The sequence below is a fragment of the Lingula anatina genome, chromosome 7, assembly GCF_051362555.1.
Source record: "Lingula anatina isolate TDL-2025a chromosome 7, LinAna3.0, whole genome shotgun sequence".
NCBI lineage: Eukaryota > Metazoa > Brachiopoda > Lingulata > Lingulida > Lingulidae > Lingula > Lingula anatina.
The window spans coordinates 476,487-491,584 of record NC_141773.1 but is presented as its reverse complement, the minus strand read 5'-3'; the positions used below and the strand labels follow the sequence as shown (position 1 = coordinate 491,584).

Below are 15,098 nucleotides of genomic sequence, written 5' to 3'. Positions count from 1 at the left end.
CTTGGCACTGTAATGTCACTGCAGAGAGAGTAAGAATTATGAGTAAGTATTGTAGGTGGGTCACAATAAAGATTAGATGTACTCTGTACGGTGAGCTAATCCTAGTCAAGATAGCACATACTAAGTTAAAAGGTCACAAGTACACTGGGAATCCATCCAAAGAGTTGATTATATGTATCCTTGGGGAAAGGCAGTGATTGCTTTCCCCCTGCCTCAGTTGACTACAAACACTGGTTATCAGCTTGGCCAGAGATTCACTGGAAGAGTCCGAGCATTAATTTATTTTATGCTTTGGAATAAAGTAAAGATGGCTTATGTTTTTATAGAAGCTTTTTGAACCATTTTCTTTTTGCAGCTAAGGTTGATCAAATGTCTGGTCTTTTTTTTTTTTTTTTTTTTTTTCACAAACCTAGTCCAAATTTAATGTAGTCATCATTTATTTTTATCGTAGCATAGCAATTTCTTTTCAATCCTTTAAGAGCTTTTTAGAACAAACTCCTTTATGGTTGGCTAGGTAGCTTTTTTTCCCAAACAACATATTTCTATTCCCCTTCCATGTTCATTAAGACATTTGTAATTAACATTTTCTTTATTTAGCATGGTAAGTAACCACATTGAAGTGTCCAAGCTTCGCCTTTGGACTAAAGATAAGCTTTGAAAAGAGTTTTTGTTGCTTATTCACAAAATTCTTGACTTTGCCTAGACAACCCATTGATGTAGTCAAATCATTTGAGGTCAGACTGTGAAAAGACTTTAGACGGCTATTGACATCATTTTAATTTAATGAGTATTAAAAGAGAGCTTGGAGCTACAGGTGGAAAATATAGGGGCCAATTCACACTTGCCGCCATTTCATGATTTGATAAGCTATAGGGTATATTGCAACTCTATTTTAGATTTGGAAGTTGGTTATATGACATTATGGTACCTTGATAGGTGATAAGTCTACAGCCAAATTAAGTTTCTCGGCCACTTTTTGAACATAGTAACATAGTGTAGTTGTCACCTACAAGGTTACAATGGTTACACAGTTTTTTAAACCGGTTCAGAGCCTATCTATGTATTTGTTGGTTTGAATGGGTCGTGTGTCGTAAGTGGGGCTGTGAGTTCAGGTGGTTAGGAGACAATTTGAGGAGGAGACCGCGCACTTTTTGCACCCCTCAATTCACTGCATGCAGAGAGTGTGGTGAGTATACACTATAGCCTTTCTACATCAGATGTAGTTTTTATAAATAGAAAGAAACTTGTATTTTCTCCTGTTTTATTTTATGCAGTAATGATGGTTTCCATTGGTAGTAATCTCTCTACATTTGGTTTGATAAAGAAGACAGTGTCACTGTTATTTGCAGTCTGTTTTGTGTGTTGTCACAGTCTGTGTCAAAAACTTCTTAAATTCTGTGCTCTTGAGCCACTAGGGTGCACCAGGGTCAAAGAATCTACCAGAACAAGGCAGAGGTTTTGGCCAGTAACTGAGCTTATATCTATGAAATGTCACTGGTCTGACATAACATTAACTGACTGGAAATGGGCTGAAGACGCAAGAATGACAAACACTAGGAAAAACATGCCTACAGGAAGGGGGGGGGGGGGGTCAAAAGAACAGTCCTTTTGGGCAAAAACAGTACACGAGGAATCATAATTTGAACCAGGGCTTTTGAATTTTATCAGGCTGGGTCAACTAAGAGGTAAAGAAAGTCCATTTTATTTGATCCTCCCACTGCCCCCCCCCCCCCCCCCCTCCTTTATATGGCTGGTTACAGGTCTGGTATAAGATGGGACATTCATAAATGAGGGAAGTCTGGGAGGAGACGTATCAGTGTCAGTTCAAATGATCAGACTGGGTGTTCACAGGACTAAATATGTGAAAATGTGCCAATTATAAAAATATAGTTACAGTATGAGATTAATAAATGCAGGTATCCTTGTCATAACATGTGGCTGAAGATAACGGGTTTGATACAGGTATTTAATTAGCACCAGCTGGTCTTAATGTTGGCGACAGCAGATTCAACAGAATAACACAATCACAGGTTTTAATTTTTTATTTCCTGATTTTTCCTAACATTTTACCAATGCAGGAACAGAAGTTAAATTTTTTTCTGAATAAGAATAAAAACATGCATAATTGTCATGTGTGTTTTCCCAGTCTGTCTGTCACATGTGTGTGTCTGCCCAGCGTAGCTGTCATGTTGCATATTCTAAACGGGTGTTCAGCAAGGTGTCATGTTTGTTAGCTTTTGAACATGATATGTAACGCCACGGATATGTTTCCCTGTTCCTAAAACCCTGTCTTATCGCTAGGTTGTATAACGTCCCTATCACACAGAGTCAGCTCTGGGGTTAATGCAGTGTTAATTTGTAAAAGCAGAAATAAAACACCACCAGGAAGAACAACTTACAGTCCTTCCATGTAACCAAACTCCATGGTAGTGTCTGCTGAAGTTCTATCCAATCACACAGCTGAGTGGGTCTTAAGGATTTCACCAGTGTCCACCCTTAAGTCAACTGGTCAGTGTACACTGCCTGACCCTTTTTCAATGTCCAGTTGACAGTGCTTTGATCCTTATAAAGCCAGTTTTAATGGTTTCACACTAGGGGCGATTGTCACTGTGTAAGACTAGAGGCTTATTTGAGAAGTGCATAAATTGTTAACTGCAGGGGGTATCCCGTTTGTGTGTGTGTGTGTGTGTGTGTGTGTGTGGGTAAAATTTGGGAACATTTTTATTCATATTAGTTGGTGAAAAAAAAAAATTTAATTTGGTTTTGAAAAAAGGTAATTTGGCATTTTGCATTACACATGCTTGAAAAGGAAACCACAATTTTATTTAGCTTTCAAAGCTGTTAAATCTGAAAATACGTACTGTTACTTTGGCCATACACTTCAGAGGTTAAAAGCAGGATTTTTAGGCATAACCTTGACTGAACTTGACATCAAACTTTACTCTAAATATGAGTGATTGAACATTTTCTTTCTGCAAAAAGGTCACCATTACATAAAAAAGTTTGTTTATGGATGTCAGGAAATTCTTCTTGTGTGGAAGACAAATTTATTCCAGTACAGCAGCTGTAGACAATAGTTGTACAGGGGTGTGAAATTAAACCACTATGCCTAGCAGCCTGGTTTGGGGCAGACATACGCTTGTAAATTGTTTGACATTCACTAGAAATGATTTGGTTTTGGAAGAAAACAGGCAGGAAGATATGTAATTTTATATTTATCAACTTGTCATTGTCATGCCACGTTTGTCTATGAATGGATTTGTGAGCAAATATTTCTGTCTTTGGCTTAGAAAACAGTGAGGCCCACATGAAGAGGGGAGGGGGGTCAGGCCAATTTTGCAGAAGTTTTTTGCTACTTGATAAATTGATGTCACATGTAAAGAATATTTTACATGGCAGTGAGATCCAATAAATCATCTTCAAGTTGTTATGTGGAATGTTTCAAAGTGACAGGATGAAAAGTTATGGTGAAATGTGAAATAGATTTTTTTTTAACCATGAAGAGAATAAGAGCCTTCCTTTCTCATGGGGCATCATCGTCCATGGGCAGGGGCTATGTACCTGGATAGCCTCATTCCCTTGATAGCCTCATTCCCTGAAGAAGATGTTCTAGATAGTCATCAAAATATTGGAATTTAAACAATTTCAATAATAGCTGTTGATCTTGAAAAAAATTACTGTTTTTTATTAAGCATTGTTTGATAGCTTTTAATAAAATTTTGTCAAGCCTAATTGATGGCAATTGATGAACTCAGAGGAATTTTTTAATGACAAAAATAATTTCTGTCTTTTCTGAGAATTCATAGACATATACTACTGGGAGTCTGAGCAGATTAGGTCCAGGTTCACAAAAAAATATGAGGTAAAAACCAATTTAGAAGCCAGATTTATCATGTCCCTTGTGACTGTTCAGAGAATTAAACACATCTCCATTTTCAATATTTTGCCAAGAACGGAATGATGGAATACTGAAGGTATCTCTCAGAGTAATTTGTTCTTGGGTGGTGACTTTTTGACTTTTTCTTTTAAGAGCAGATTATAAAGTATGAATGAAAATGTTTCATTTCCGCATACTTTTTTTCCTCTTCAGGATGTTTACCAGCCATGAAATATATTGTGGCTTTCCCCAGAAAGTTGTCCAGTCGTTTTTTGGACGGCCATTAGCCCCAAAAGATGGCCTCTGTTTCCAAAGATGGCTGGACATCTTACAAAATTTTAGGGTTGATTGGTTGGTCTTGCTTGGGTTGGAATATCTGTATATTGATGACCAAATTGCAGATTCACATTTTGGACCCCCTGTACCCTTGATACCAGCCATAAAATACCCATAGTGCCTATATAATTCCCAAAACAAGAGCAGTTATGAAGAAAAATATTTTCGGCACATTATGGCCAGTCCTTGTAACCAACATTTGAAATTCTTTTCCAAATGCATTATGCCATAAGATATTGTGATTTTGGCTCAGAAAATTGTAAAATATTTTACTTATATTTAATTATAAATCATCACTAAATTTATTGTTCATATTGTTTTATAGTTTGGTTTGATTGAAATTATCATGCTATTTGGCTAAAAGAAATTTGATGCCAGAGTGAGGTAGTGGCCCAAGGTGGAAAAGGTACCACTGAAGGCACCAGCAACCTTGACAGTGGCATAAAGGTGCTCTTATTCATAATGATGAAGTGCCATTGACGAAATTCCCAGAGGACGCAAACTTATTGTGAAACACAAAGATAGGAAGTCCTCTAATGAAATTGCCTAAAGACAAATCCTTCTTTCATAGCTGTCATTGAAAGCCTGGACACAGTGCGGTGAACATATTTTCTGATTAAAAGCAGATATTAGATTGTAAATGGCTGCTCCCCAGCGGCAGATTTTACACCCTGGGTCGTGAATAATAGCGCCCTCTAGGAACACTGGTCAGCCGCTTTCTTAGATTTACTTCATAATGTGTTTACAGTGCTCGTCTCTGATGCACTAATAATTTGTGTATTATAGTTTTATATTTTTCTGTTGTCAAGAAAAAAAAAAACTCCCTGGAGCATCATAGTAGGACATGTAACACACAAATGGATATAGTTAATGGCAATGAAACTCTTCTATGCCTCGTTAATAATGTTTTCAGCCGTAGAAGGTTTGACAGGCCATTTTTATTTTTGTGAACTTAATTTTCAGCTATAAAGGCAAAGAATGGTTTTCTGCTGTCTTTGGAGAATAGAAATGACTGATTTATTTGTGACACTTAAAAGGAAAATGAAGAAAATATTGAACAAGTGGAGAAAAATGAAGAGGAGAAAACAGTTACATTTCTCAAGAGTTGTTTGATAATTATAAACCAAGCACTCTATGGACTGTTGCTATGGAAACAGGCCTGGTAATGCACTTAGATGTTGTAATGTACATTAACTTCTAGATTAATGTCTTTTTTTGGTTGGTGTGAGCAGAAGCAAGAAACTTTTCATTTGTGATGATAAAGGCAACTGTAGAGAGGCCACAAGAGAAACCAGCCAGATGAATGTTGATGCCTTTGATTAAAAAAAAAATTCTTTTAATATGCAGCACTGTAGATAGTTAATTAGGCCCCAGAGAGAGGGGGGTTGAAGTTGAAAGATGTTTAAGAATCCTCTCATGATGCTCTGTGGATTTTACCTTCTTTCTTTAAAGAAAAGAGCACAAAGCTTTTTTAAGCATTGGTCTTTTTTAATTAATTTATCCTAAAACAGCCTTTTTATTATGAATTCATTTCAAATGATGGTTGTAAATTGGTGCCTGGTATGACTGCAGAGTATATTCAATGGGAGAAGAGAACCACCTTTAGCTTTATTAAGCAGGAATAACCTGAAGAATGCAAATTTACCTGAGGAGAGCATAAATATTGGACAAGTCAGAGTGCGGTATTCACCCTCTCTTAGAGAGAGCAGCCTGTAGCTTGTGGCTCGTGGTAGCCAGCAGAATGCAGAGTGTGAGGCAGTGAGTGAACACAAGCACAGATACATGTCTGCGTGATAGATAGGGCTTACCTTGAAATTAAGTTATTTTCTTTACAATCTTAAAACAGCCTCTCTGAGATATCAGCAGTGATTTGTCCTGGGTGGCTGGAGTGGTCAGAAGATTCTTGAGCATATATACTGTGAGGTGAAGGTAAGATCAGAGGTGTAAAAACCTGATGATGCATGTGTAATACCACTGTTAGATTGAATTATAAGTACACAAACTATGATGTTTGATTGATTTTTCAACTTTTGTCGAATTGAAACTTGTTTCTCAATCAGGTGATATAATGGACATCAATGCTTAGGGATAATTGATAATTTTCAAGATGTTTATCACACTAACTGAATGCAATGTTATTGATTATTGAGATATTAAAGAATTATTAGTGGTAGAAATAATGAAAAGATGTTATTTTAGTGTCGTACAAGACAAGAAGGGGTTCTGATGAAGGAGGAGTTATTAATTATATATACTGGAGTGTGTGGGCAAACTCCCGGTTCCCCGTTGTTTTCTGTGCTGTTATTGATTGCTCATAAGAATAGGAAGACTGGCTAGATGTTTGCCGTGGGAGTTCTCTTGAGGCAAATATTTTCTGGAAATCAACTGCGCCGTGCTCATCAGTTATGGATGACCTGTAATTACATTGTATCTATTTAAGTGTAGACACAGTGAAGGGACTGGGAATTACATTATTGGAGTTCAGATACCTGGGCCAGTTCACTGTAGTAAGTGGAGATTGCTTCAGACCTGTTTCCAGTATGGCTGGTACTGATTAAGTGTGTTCATATTTTGTGAAGTAACATTTGGTAAACTATGGTGTCATAGCTATCTGATTGTGCTGATTGTGATCCAAAAATAGATGTCGTTCGGTCTGCATGGGTCACTGAGCCAAGTTCATAAAATTCCTCAAAATGTTCATTGTAAATATTTGTTGGTAGCTGAAGTTAATGAATTTAAAAATCAAAGAAATATTTAACACCTTGATATAATGATAGAAAACTTTTGTTAAGCCCTCCCCCCCCCCCCCAAAAAAAAAAAAAAAAAAAACCTTGACAGTTGCAGGGGTGGGATTTGGAAAAAAATTCCGCCTCTGTGCTTTACCAACATGTGGTGCCCCCAAGTGGGAGATGTTGGAACTGGTACTCAAAAAGTTTACTCCCTGTCAGCATCTGCCATAGGAACTTGTGCACTAATAGGTATTGATCTTTCTTTCATCTAGCACTTTGATCATAATTTTCTGGGATATTTTTGGAATCTTTCATCACCAAATGTGAAAAAATTCAGTTCTATTAGTTTTATTTATTTTTTAAGAAACTGAAGCCCTCCCTGCCTGGTGGCCATATTGAACATGGGCTGTGTTCGGTAGCAACTTTATTAAAAAGATATCAAGATCATTTAGAGAGAAATTTTGTCAATAGTTCACATTTATGGAATATGCAATCCAATTTGCTGCTCTGTTAGCTCTTATTTAGAGAGCCACAGCTGTGTGAAAAAAGTTCACAAAATGTAAAAACTGATGAGAGCATAGCAAACACCATGACAGGTTTCTCCTGTGGGGGCTTAGGAAAACATTATTGCTGGTTTGAAAGTATGATTTTATCAAAGAACAGGGGTTCCAGACTCAGGTTATCGTAAAATCGACCAAACTAAGATGAGAGTCCTGCATCTGAAAGAAATTGCTTGCATAATTGGTTCTGCTTTGGGGAAGTTTTTCAATAATTTTGTTTGATTTTTTATTGGTTTCTAACACACTAAGAGTTTAGGTTGAGAATTCTATTCCAGATATTGTTGTCTGATATTTCATGATTGTCTGAACATCAAGAAAATGTCTGACATTTTAATTCTTGCTGTTGGGGTTTTCTGTTGCCTTATGAAAACCTTTGGTTAATATCAATCATTTTTTGCTATTTTAATAGGGAAAATGATGTTGTGTTTATTAATGTTAGGGAATATCCTTAGCTTTCAGAGCAGACGTGGCTGAATTTTCAGTCCTACTTGGATACAGGCCAGACCTTTTAAAATTGTACGCACAGATTTTGAAAATTCACAGATACAATTATATTCTGTGAAAAATACACTGAATTTATGGAGAATAATATCATGGTTGGCTCAAAAAATTGTACGCACAGTGCATCCATGTGTATGCCTGGTTACGCCCCTGGGATATACTTGGTTATATCTCAGTTAATGTGAACAAAATTGAATCAGAACTATTTTATGCATTGTGCATTTAAATTTGTCAAAAATTTGATTGAAAATTCTGAGCTGTAATTCTTCAGTCAGAAAATCATTATTGTGAGTAGTAGAAACCAAGTAATAAGAATTTTGAAGAGCTGAAATGTTTGGAATTGGGCATTTGAAATTTTTGGATAATTACCATAACCAGAGGATTTCTGCAGAACACTCTCATATCCCGCAGTGTGGGCAGCCAACTTAGTGGAGAGAGTTAGTTCAACAATAAAGATACAACCAGGGTTTGCAGTGGGAACCAGCACTTACAAGCCTACAGGGTATCTGCTGAGAATACAGCAGTATTGGCCCGGCAGACACCTTGCTAGCGGCGATGTAGGAGCACCACGAACTTGTTAGATAGAAGTCTGCAAAGCCAGCAATAATTTGTAGCATTCATTGAGCTGGAAAGGAGGAGTAATAAGGAATGGTGAACTTGTTAAATTAGTACCCATAGCGCTACCTGGAGAGCCTTCAGGTGAGAGGAACGATACAGACACCTCAGGTACAGGATTAGCAGCTATAATTAGTCAAGCATGGCTCACTGCTGGCAGGATACTTCCCTGGAGAATTTGCCAGGAGCTAAAAATAATGTTTCTGTACCAATGAGGGTGAAAGATATTTCCAGTTTTTATTTCACTTCGTATATTGTTGATTTGTGGCATGCTTATGTATGAAATTATTGGTTTTGATGAAGGTTTTGATATTTGACTAAAAGCACTCGAAGGTAGTTTGAACCATTTGAACCTCTTTCAGTATTCCTATTGCTTTAGTGGATTCTCTCTGTATATTAAATGTAGTGAGCTTCACAGTTTCTGCAGCAGGTTGGCCAGGGTATGTACGTGTACGAGAAATGTGGAGATCTTTTTTTTTTTTTTTTTTGTCAAAGTTTTGTCCATTTTTCCATCAGCACCACCCCCTTCTCCTCTCCAGTGGACATCTGTATATGTTTGTACCTGTGTAACATTAAGGAGAAACACGGTTGTGGCATTTGTGGTGTGTTTTCCTTTCTCTGTTCTTCACCTGTTTTTGCTGTGATTATCTTGTTAAACTAATATACAGCATACAGGCACCCTTAGGCACCAGGAAGTATAGAAGGTACTGGGCCACGGAATAGGGTTGCTACTTAATACAGAAAATGACTTCTTTCCCTCTCTTTCAATATTGTGATAACTGTGTGCTATCTGATAACCAAAACAGAATGTTACAATTATGAACTTTTTAGGACAGGAGAAGAGAAACATTATTATGAGAAAAATATCAGTCTAGTAGATTGGATTAGGGTGTAATATTCACCAGATAAGCAAAGGCCAGTGCTTCTCAACAATCATGTATATCAAAGCTTGCCTCCTTCCCTCTCTCCCCCTCTGTCTTTCTCTCTCCTCCCTCTCTCTCTCTCTCTCTCTCTCATTGGGTTGTAACGTATAATTGCTCCAATTAGAGTTGTGTTTAACTGTTGGGATTTACACCTCTTTCTTCCTATCTTGTACTCACTGGCTGTATGCTGGATTTCTATATTATTTTACAAAGAAAACAATGTCTAAAACAGTTCACTGGGCTGTTAAAGAAAGGAAAGAATAATTGCAGAATTTTTTCTCCAACTGGGAGGTCTATCAGGTGGAGTGGCTCGCATCTGCTCACAAAATTGCCTGATACAGAATCTGGTAGAACAATCTGGTGAAGTTGTAAATTCAGCACAAATATCCCAAACATTCTGCAAATGGAGAGCTGTGATTTTCCACCATCAGGCAGCGTGTTTGTAAAATTTATAGGTGAATGATTTTGTTGTAACTTTGCTCACAGTGAAGCATTAACATTATCAACTTTTGGTTTATGCTTGGTTGGACATCCGAGGGAAAAAAACTCCAAAGAGATATGAACACATACAGCATATTGATGATATAAGTTTATAAAATTAGTTGGTCTCAGAGTAAAGAATTGCCACGTCATATCTCACAGACATTGGTGCTCTTTAAGATTCTGTGGGAAAAGAACTTCATGTATTTAATCTCTCCCGTCAATGCTGTATGACACTGTTTTTGATATGATGTAGTATGGATGTCAATTTTTTTGGGGTTAATTACCACATTTTTCTAGGATAGCTCATGCATGTACTACCAGTTCATATTCCTCTTATGTTTGTGAAGTGTTTTTAAACCCTGTTCAACATACAATAGGAATTTAAAAAGTAGAACTTTGTTCAAAGTTTTCCTTAGTTTTTCTGCCTTCTTGTAAACTTGCTCTCTGTATATGTGTTTAAAGACATAATTGATAAATTTGCCTTCAGACATTCATCTTGAGTCCTCTTGCCTTGAGAATGCTATGATGTGTTATTAAACAAACCCAGTTGAAGATAAACACTCTCTTTATACCAACATTGTTATTTATCGAAGTCTGATTCTTTCCAAAGGGCAGTTCTGCTTTCCTCTAGAATACACCATCCATTTGAATTTCAGTGCCACCTTACTTTAAGGTCACTTGCCATAGATTAAATTTAGATTTGCTGTTGAAATTACTTCATTGAATAATATTATATTATATTTATCTTGCCAAAAGTAGCAAGTCTGAGGCTGTGATGGATTTCCATGGAAAAAAAATAATTGGCTCATTCCTGAAATTTTCGCCCAATAAGCAGGGCAGTTAAAAGGATGATTTTGCTAATTTTCACTTTTAACCTAAGTCTTTCCACGGGTGCCTTAATCTCTCCTCCAGGTAAGAACTCTGCCTGTCAGTTACTGGTCCTACCTCTCCACTATGAAAAGGTCAGCTAATTGGTTTAATCCAAGTGGCTCTAGAAAGAGAACAGGTGCTCTGTTGGAGGACCAGCAGGTTCAAGAGGTGTTCCAGTACTGGGGAGTTAAAAGGGAGCTGAGGTTCAACAGTCTTGTTCTCCTGATAATAAAAATCCCATTAGAAATCACTTCATGTTTCCTTTATTGAACAGTAGACTGAAGATTGTGGTTTTTCAAATTGCTGTTATCCTTTGGAGTTGAGATTTATGATGGAAATGTTCCATGCTGTTAAGGCAGTTCACTGAACCATGGGCCTAAGGGGCAAAATGCTGAAGATACAGATCTGAAAAAAGCCTCTGTGAGGGTGAATTAGAATTCTCTTAGTCTTCTTATATGTGGGATTTATTAGTTAAAAATTATTGAAAAGTATTATTTGTCCTAAGATAAATTGAACAAAATGTGGTTTAAAATCTGAGGCTTTATCTCCTAAACTCCTGGTATAGTTTAAATGATGAGTTTCTTTTTACAACGGAAGGTTTTCTTTATCAAGACCGCCTATTACATGTAATGATGCTATGGGGAGTTTAACTGACTTTCACAAGTTCTTGTTTTTTCTGTTTGGGTGGAAGTTGATAGATAGGCAATGTTGAGCCCAGTGTTTTGTTGACTCTTATGTAATAACATTGTCAGTGTATACCAGTCAATATTGAATGTGCTTTAGTTATGTATTATTTGGCACATTTTAGACTGTTTTCCAGTCCAGTTTGTGTGAACGAAGCTGCAGAAGTGTTTCATCATGTTAAAGTCTGGTTTCCAGCTGTAGTGATTGTAGAATCAAAGCAGCATTCCTCTGATTAATGTACAACATTGATTATTCTGTATCTGGTGATTTGAGAATATTTTATTTATGGCATGTTCAGCTGTTCATAAGAAATGTTTCTTTTCATTTTGCCTCTTTGAACTACTTGTCAAGTCCCTCTTGTGATTTGCTTTGTGGTAGCATGGTGTGGGTTTGATGTGCCATTTCTTCTTGCTGCCTGCATTGCAGGGTTTCTACACCCTGTTTACTATACTTAGAATAACTTTTAATTTTTCTTCTTAAGCTCTTCCACTAAAAAAAGTGAAATATTGACTTCAAATACAATTTCTTTGTGTTGAAGTAGGAGTTGCCATGGTGCCCCGTACTTCTGGAGTATTAATAATTCAAACCAATGAGTTGCTCTCTTTCTTTCTCTCTTGTTCTCTCTCTCTCTCTCTCTCTCTCTCTCTCTCTCTCTCTCTCTCGTTATTTTAACTAATTGAATTCCTAAAAGTGCATTAGTGATTGGAACTAATTGAATTCCTGGAAATACATTAGGATGTTTTCATTAAGATCTTTTAACCTTATGATAAAGAAATCAATGATAAAAATTGTGTCTTTTTGATTCAAAGGACAAGCAATCCTGCAGACAGACGTCAATATTTTCCTGCACTGTTCAGAGCTTCTTTGCTCTGTCTACTTTGAATAAATCAATGGTTGGGGTTGTTGAAACCACCTGATCAAAATTGCCCTGAGTATTACTGTTTACTGGAGAAAAAGCCATTCATGAATCGCAAACACCATGATGCAAACTGTGGACCTTTAATCCACTTACAAATTCAGTATGTTCCTATGTGCTGAAGAGCCTCAAACTGCATTATTTTCATATTGAAAAAAATTGGGTTTGAGAAGAGGAACCTACACCCCAGCAGTAAGTAACCTGGATGAAAGCTGGTCAAATTCTTGACAGGGCTGCCTTAAGTGATGTTCCCAACCACTGCTTTTATATTCGAGCCATGAAATCACAGTCCGAGCCTTTGATTTGGTATCCACAATTTCAAATCTATGGCTTGAGATCACAATTGGCAATTATCACTTACAAGGTTTAAATAAGCATGTCTCTTCTAATTCAGTTCTTTTATCTTTTATGACACTTGCCTTAACTCTGTAACAATTTTGGAAAAGGCAAAAGATTAAGAATGATATTGATTAAGGCCACTTATCAGTCAATATATGTTTTAGAAGTTTTGATTGTCCTCAGATAAGGCCAACAAGAAACAATTCATGCACTTAAGAGTACATTCAAAATCCTTGTTTGAATTTTTTAAAGAGAAGTTTCTCCATTTTCTGTCAGCAAATTTCAACAAGCCCCAGCCAAGCAGTGGTTCTAAAACTTAAGGTACATTGAAGTAGGCGTCAGGTTGCCAGTTCTCTGATCGTTCACCTGATTAAACCTAAAATCTAATAAACGGATATGGTATATTAGATCTTAGATATAACTAACCTTGCACTGGACAGAAAAATGTCATGAATCTGTTCTCTGAAGTAAGTCATCAGACTATAGCCCAGTGATGATGGGGCATGGCCAAGTGTGGCAATAGTATGGTGTGGGGGCTGGCAGGAGAACCGAAAGGATCATGGTATTTGGTGCCTATGGTCAGATCAGCCTGTGATAATATAAAGGAGGAATACAGTGAGGAAGGTTGATCTAACTTAAATGTAAACACACCTCAAGCCTTACAGCTTTCTCTTGGCCATATTTTGAAGAGATGTGGACGGTCAATGATCTTAAAACTTGGATAAAAAGCTGCAAACACTTAGTTGCTTCCGTCACAGCTTGCCAAACTGAAGGGCACTTTGTTTTCTTCTCAAAGTTCACAGTGTGGTTAATGCCTACCAGTTAAGTTTAAACCAGACAGTAGCCTTCTTTCAAAATAAATATTTCTTTCAAAATTGTAAATATTTAAAAATCTGCAGACATCTTAAGGCATGTTTTGTGCGCTCTCTTTTAAGGTTTTTTTTTTAATTTGACTTTGTAATTGGTGAGTACATTTTATCATATATAGGTGTCATTTAAGTCTATATGTTGTAGTTTTTACTTTTACATTGGTCAACTGTGATAACATTTTGACCTGTCTGTCTTGTTTAGTATGTTAACACATACTATGCTTTTGAGAAGGCAATAGAGAATAGTCATTTCTAGCCACATCTGATAATACTCTTCAGTCAAGCTTGTAACCACTAACTTCAAATGAAAAAGTTGCTATGAAATTATTATAAATAATGTATGTTGCCTTTGAAAATAACTGATTAAGTAGACAGCAAGTCAATGTCCTCTCTTCACTTAGAAAGGTACTTTTATTCTTGTTGTGTTCTTTAGCTGTGGAAACACGCTTATTTATTATTCAGAGGGGTGAGGGCCTGGGGGGGACGGGGGTCATGTGACTGGCCTTTAGTATCAACCTGTGTGCTTGCTGACGTTAATATTTTCTCCTGACTTAAAAGTACAATCTGTTTGTCGTGTGTACAGAAGTCTGATTGTAGGCATGGTTACAAGGAGAAATGTTTTATTAATTAGATAGATAATTAGAGCATTACAAAAATTTACTGGTCTAAATTCATAAACATTGTGAAATTCACCAGGCGTTTAATAGTCTGATGTTCTGCAAAGAAATGATTTCCCCTTGTGTGCTGTTTGTTGACGCCAGTGATCAAGTTGGGAATGGTTTTATCTGTTTTGTTACTTAAAAGAGTCATCATCAAGTGTGGTATATACCAGAGGGTACGTGTATGGAACTGGATTCTTTTTTTCCTCTATTCTTGGAAAATTTGATTACGTTGGACTTACTGATTCCATTAATATCTACATTTAGCTCACATTGTTAGCGTGGAGGTAAACGGAAACATGGATAAGATCATTTCTTTTCTTTTTATGTACTTTGGGAGACAGATAGGGGTGATCGTCTTCACTATCTGGCAGACTTTGCTGGCCATGGTCTTTCAATTTATGTTAAGCCTGAGCATCATAATCAGTTGAAATTGTTACAATAGTTATTGTCCTAAAGAAATCCCCTGATTTTGTGTGAATTTTATAGTTTATTTTGTTTAGATTTTTTATTATAAGGATTGAATGAGTTAATATTTTGTCTCAAAATTTTTAAAGGGCATAGATTATTAACAGCGTTCATATTGATTGGGTTAGATTAAAAAAAAAAAGCAAGAACAAGCCAAGAATAATGAAATATTCCAGGATTTCAGAGAACATCACTGTTTTAAGTAATTCTCTGACATCCCATGGTGGCTAGGCTGGTAATAGGGGTGATGAAAAGTGGCGTCCTTTTGC

The 15,098-nt window shown here is 36.7% G+C and overlaps 1 protein-coding gene across 2 annotated transcripts in view; it reads left to right on the top strand.

The window, feature by feature from the left end:
• Positions 1–15,098, top strand: part of LOC106162125 (double-stranded RNA-specific editase 1) — a 50,003-nt gene that overhangs the window by 12,682 nt on the left and 22,223 nt on the right. The window contains exon 1 of one of the 2 annotated variants that reach the window (XM_013539266.2): positions 5,961–6,142. The exons of the other annotated variant lie outside the window; for it this stretch is intronic. The gene's annotated coding sequence lies outside the window, so the exon portion shown is untranslated. Of the gene's footprint in view, positions 1–5,960; positions 6,143–15,098 lie in introns of those variants that run through there. 2 annotated transcript variants of the gene reach the window in all.